This window comes from Peromyscus maniculatus, chromosome 9 (genome assembly GCF_049852395.1).
Source record: "Peromyscus maniculatus bairdii isolate BWxNUB_F1_BW_parent chromosome 9, HU_Pman_BW_mat_3.1, whole genome shotgun sequence".
Taxonomy (NCBI): domain Eukaryota; kingdom Metazoa; phylum Chordata; class Mammalia; order Rodentia; family Cricetidae; genus Peromyscus; species Peromyscus maniculatus.
Window position 1 is genome coordinate 46,697,303 of NC_134860.1, and position 5,953 is coordinate 46,703,255.

Here is a 5,953-nt window from a genome sequence, read left to right on the forward strand (position 1 = left end):
GTTCAAGGCCAGCCTGGTCTATAGAGTGAGTTCCAGGACAGCCAGAGCTGTTTCACGGATAAACTCTGTCTCAAAATATATATATATAAAAGCAAGAACAAAAACCTTATGGAAACCTATTACTTTGTAAGGTTCAACTTTTTTTTGTTATCTATCTATCTATCTTTTTATCTATCTATCATCTATCTATCTATCTATCTATCTATCTATCTATCTATCTATCTATCATCTATCTATTTGAGTTCTGGAGATGTTTTATTTAGAAAAAGACCTATGATTTTAAGATTTTAATTTTTTTTTAAATAGCACCCTAACTTATGTCCATAAGGTAGTCCTGAATATTAAAAGTATTTCCACATGGACTACAAAATAAATATACAATAACTGGGAAAATTTAGTTGTCCACTGATTGGTTTTGTATTTCCCCTCTTCATCTTCTGCTGTATGTCTTGATGCCTTTTGTAAACCTTTCCCTTTCTTGATTTCAGATCTGCTCTTGGCTCTGTTGTTACCCACTGTATCCTACTGGCTTTTCCTCTGCCAGGCTAACAGAGGCGTCTTCAGTGGGTTCATGAAGAGCAGTAGTCTTTGGCTCTTTCTCCCTTAGCTTATGAACATTTTCTTTTCAAGACAGGCTCTCTCCATGCAATCCTGGCTGTTCTCGAACTTTATATTTACACCAGGCTGGCCTCAAACTTACAGAGATGTGCGTGCCACTGTCTCCCCAGTGCTGGGATCACAGGTGAGAACCATCTCAGCCAGCCTAGTTTATGAACACCTTGGACCTACGGTTTTTCTCGTCACTCTGCGCTGTGATGGCCTTATGACATGCCGATACATGACTGGATACTGATAATAAGGTTTCTCTTATGAAGCTGGACGGTCTTCCCTGAAAAATCTTTGTGAAATTTAAGACAGAATGGGGTCTCATTTTCACAGGAACCACACCTTCTATAATCTGGAAGCTCTAAAACCATATTCTGTAATCCAAAATGGTGAAAGTAAGCATGATTCCATGGTTCCTAAGGATCTGAATTGAGATCCTTTCAACAAATCACAATGTGGCAATTCATCAAAAGCAGGGTTAAAGGACAAATGGGGGCACAGACTTCTCAGACAGTTTCCGGTCATCTTCAGTTCGGCCAGGGTGTGAATATTAATGTTTCGCAATAAGAATTTCTTGGTAGGTAGCCCATGAGGTGAATTTGAAAGCCACATATAGAGATCCTGTTTTGCTTAGTTTCAAAATAGATGCATTTATTTCAGTTTTTGTTTTCCTTTCACAAACCTTGTGAATCTTAAGTACTTTATCTCAGTTTCAGCTTTAGAATGAGGCATCAACATTCTCAAGTCTTGCACTGCATGTCTTGATCTGTTATTTATTCCTTGGAAGAGAAGATGAGAATCCTTTTTTTACTTTCTCATCCGCCATTGCAAACAGGACCCGGAATGCAGTCTGTCTCCTCCCTCAACCGCTGCTGCCACAGCAGCCTGCTTAGCCGGCGGCTCAGCGTCTTTCTGGCTTCTCTGGCTGAACGTCTATGCCCCGTGCCACTCTTCTTGGTCGCCACCATCTTTGCTTCTATAAACTTAAAAAAAAAAAAAAAAAAAAAAAAAAAAAAAAAAAAGACTGACTATAGCGTCCATCCCGCGTGCTTCCCCGTGAGGTCTGAGCTAGTAATAAAACTCTCAGTGTCGGGCCTGGGATAACTCCCTATGTGCTGTTGGTGAGAGCGGCCCCAGAGGCACCCAAAGGAGTCATCAATAGTTTCAGTGATGAAAACGGAATGTTACAACGCCAGCCTGTCGTGCAAATTGTGCTCACTGGTGCAGTAGTGGAATAAACGTCATGTGGGACCAACCAACCCCTTTCTGAGTGAAGCTGAGGCCCGCGCTATAGGAGGGAATCCATGTCTGATATGTAATCCTGGTAAACAAAACAACAACAACAACAAAACCCTGTGGTTCAGGAAGTCAGAAGCCCTGGGCACGTTCAGTGTGTGTGTGTGTGTGCGTGTATTGGTGAGGGGGGGGGGGGACCCTACTCCTCTTGTACTGCTAAATGGATATGTTATCAAGTCAACTTATAAATATCTTCTAAATATTTGTGTTTATACCCATGACTTAGTGCTACTTTCTTCTCCTTCTTCTCGTTAATCAAGTGTCTTTTAATATAATATTATCTATAGATTTTTAACAAACCAAGTATAGCCACATACTGTTCTTACTAAGATGAAAATTTATAGGGGACATAAGAAAGGGAATGGGAGAAGCCAGGCGGTGGTGGCACACGCCTGTAACCCCAGCACTCAGGAGGCAGAGGCAGGAGGATCTCTGTGAGGTTGAGGCCAGCCTAGGCTACAGAGTGAGTTCCAGGATAGTCAGAGCTACACAGAGAAACTCCGTCTCTAAAAACAAACAAACAAACAAAGGGAAAGAATATAGGAGAAACTGGGTGCCGTGGGTAACATAAATCTTACACGTGCACCTGACAGTTGTTTCCTGGGGGGTCACAGTTTCCTCGGTGGTTACAGTTTCCTGGGGGGGTCACCATTCAGTTACACAGTGATTCACATCTACAGCATTGGAGACACAAGGAACAGAAACCCGGAAGGTGCCTCTATGAGCGCAGACGTCCAGAGGAAGCAGGAACGCAGCAGCACCTTTCCAGTTCCGCCAACCCTGCGTTAAAGCCGTATCGCTGCTTTCAGCTGCAGCCGGAGGGGCTTCTCCTGCAGAGCCAGAGCTGGTCGAAGGGCTGAGACGAAGTGACTCTTTCTGCCTCCTCTTCCGTGTTTTCTGAGCCTTGTGTGCACGTCTCAACCCCTTACAAGGCTCAGAAAACATGGAAGAGGAGGCAGAAAGAAGACCCGACCTGGAGGGTGGGAGGAGGGCTGTGAAATACTTCTGCACGTAACACAGCCCCCGTACAAGGAACTCCCAGCAGTTACGGTTATCCGCAAAAATGGGAAAGGGAGAACACGGGGTAAGGACGAGGACATGTTGGTGGGTAGCCAAGGGGAGTGGGGGAGGGGAATTGGTGGTGGGTATGTTGACCATACTCTGTAAACATGTATGAAATTGTCCAAGAATAAATCAAATGTATTTAAAAATAAATAAAAGTAATGGATGTTAGTGTGTCAGTTAAAGTTTCTGTTGTTGTGATACCCATCACGACCAAAAGCAACTTAAAGAGGAATGGGTTTATTTCACCTTATAACTCTCAGGTCACACTCCATCACTGGGGGAAGTCAGGGCAGGAACTCAAGAGGGGAACCTGGAGGCAGGAGCTGAAGCAGAGGCCACGGAGGAGAGCTGCTCACTGGTTTGTTCCTCCCAGCTTGCTCAGTTTGTTGTCTTATATACCCCAGGACCACCTATCTAAAAGTAACATCACCCACAATGCACTGGGCCCTCCCCGCCGCCGCCCACATCAATCATCAATCAAGAAAACACAGGTTATGTTTCAAATATCTTTATCTGTTAGACACCAATCCAAATAATGGGTTTCCCGGTGGCTGGAGACGAAACTCTGGGCTTAAGGCATGTAAGGCCCTGAGTTGTGCCCTGAGCATTTTCAAGGTCTCCTCGTTTTTTATGGGACAATGCTCGTCTAAATCCTACACGATGTTCTTAATGATCTCTGAAGTGGGACCCTGTGGTCACTTGCATTTTCCTTAGACACGACTTACCTCAAGCCTATCCCGCCCACCAGAGCCTGCATAAGGAAGGCAGGGACCAGGCTCGTCTGGGCCACCACCCGAGCTCTACCCCTGCTGTGTTGCCTGGTGCACCCAGTGCTCAATTATTATTACCTGAGTAACTGATAAAATGCCCATTTGTGTCTTAAAAACATTTCGTCATCTTTTCCACCCTTTTTGACGTGATTTGATTTTTATTGAGAAATTAGAAATAGAGCCTTCAGACTCCCTGAAGATTAAACACTAAAATCCCCCAAACAATTCTTTTGTCCTTAGGGACCACGTGAATTCAAAGGACATTTATAATACCTGATAATGCTCCAGGAAGTTAGCCAAGAACTTTACCATCACTGGGAGTTTTGAGACCTTCGGGATTTTTCTCCTGGTGTGTGTTTAAGAGCATCCGCGTGCGCTCTGAGCCAGGGATGCGCTGGCTCATGTTGACATCCTCGTCTTTTCCCACCTCCCCTTAAGAAACACTGCGGCTTCTTTTCAGGGTCACGTACGATTCCAGCTGCCTTGGAGGTGTGCAGAAGTCAGCCCTCCATGCATCCCCCGGCTCACTCGGCTCTAATCAGAGACAATCCGCAGAACACAGTACAGTTTCCCAGCAGGATAAAAGCTGGTTTCTATAAGGTAATATTTCTCTCTTGAGAAAGAGTCGTCTGTAACTCTGGTACTGTCAAATTTCCAGGTCATCTTGGCTTGCTGGGAAAAAGAATCCTTATGAGGAGAGCTTGCTCCCTGGAGAGAGAGGAGGCAACAATTGCCCTCTGAACTGACCCTTGCCTCAGAAAGATGGCAACAATGAGCCCCAGGGAGGCTCAGAACTGTGGGCAGAGGAGGTGTGGGTGAACACAGAAGGCAGATCGCTTAAGTGGGATGACTTGCGTGGACCTCTGGGAATCTCTCGCAAGCAGACCAATGCAGTCGTCGGCCAGGCCCGGATCATTTTCATGTTGAAGTTTCTCTAAGGATTAATAGGGCTGTGCATGGACTCCTCAGATGGAAACAGAATCCTTTAATGACATTTTCAAGGGTAAAGGAGAGAGACCTGATCGCTCTGCAGAGGAACAGAGAGAAATCACAACTGCTCTCCATTCGCATCAACAAAGGTCTTTTATGTCCCACATATAATAGCTGCAGGCTGTCTCTACAGCCGTGGTTCTCAACCTTCCTAATGCTGCCACTCTTTAATACAGTACCTCATGTTGTGGTGACCCCGAACCATTATTAAAATTATTTTGCGATGTTACTTCACAACTGCAACTTTGCTACGTGGTGAATGGTAATGTAAACATCTGGTATGCGATCCCTGTGAAAAGGTCGTTTGACTCCCAAAGGAGTCAAGACCCCCAGGTTGAGAACCACTGGGATAGAGGGAAGACTGTGTAGTGGGCAGCCATTGCCTCTGCCTTACCCTCTCCCCATCGAAGCCCTCTGCTTGGCCTGTTTCTTCTCCGCCTGGGAAATGGGGGAGGGGCTGTGTTGCCAAAAGGCCCTCCTGCTCTTGTTTACAAATTCCACTCCCTAACGTACATGTACGCTCATCATAGCACGTCTAACTTTTTCCTACCTCAGCGAACATGCCAAGGAAACGTTTCTGTGGCCTTTGAAGCTTGCCTAGGGAGACAGAACAGTCACGGGATGGAGAATTGCATCCTGACGCCCGATTCGGGTCAAGCTTTATGCCATCAGTATTTGGTCATATTTACTAAATGTCTTACTTGCTCTATTATCTGTTTTTTCACATGCCTGCCGATTTTGAGTTTTAATTGCTTTTATTTACCAAATGTCTTATTCGTTGTATTATCTAGTTTTTCAGATGTGTTCTTCGTGGCACCAGAAAAGAGAGTCTGGTCTACCACCATCACTGTACGGGTTGAGCTCAGAGGTACCGCAGCAGTGATCCGTCACCATCGACGCTCTGAAGGAACACTGTCATCATTTACTTGACAAGAATTAAACTTCTCGTTCTATTGAATGACTTCAGTTATTCAGCAACCCTCAAGGCTGTATCCGTGTCCTTTCCCATTGTGTTCTAAAAACAAACAAGCAAAGGAACAAACCCTTGGAACCGTCTGAGATTTAGAGAACTTGTGTTAGTGCCTAGATTAACCGCAACAACCCACAGACATGAATAAAGCAGGCCGATAATCCCACGGGAGGAAGGATTAACAATGGGAGGCATTTCCCAAATTGTGTCAACAGTACATGGGAAGAACATAACATGCTGTGTAGTATTTGAGGGT

At 45.0% G+C, this 5,953-nt stretch overlaps 1 pseudogene; it reads right to left on the reverse strand.

Moving 5' to 3' along the window:
* Positions 1-247: 247 nt before the first annotated feature.
* Positions 248-3,060, reverse strand: LOC102918276 (uncharacterized; annotated as a pseudogene).
* Positions 3,061-5,953: the final 2,893 nt, after the last annotated feature.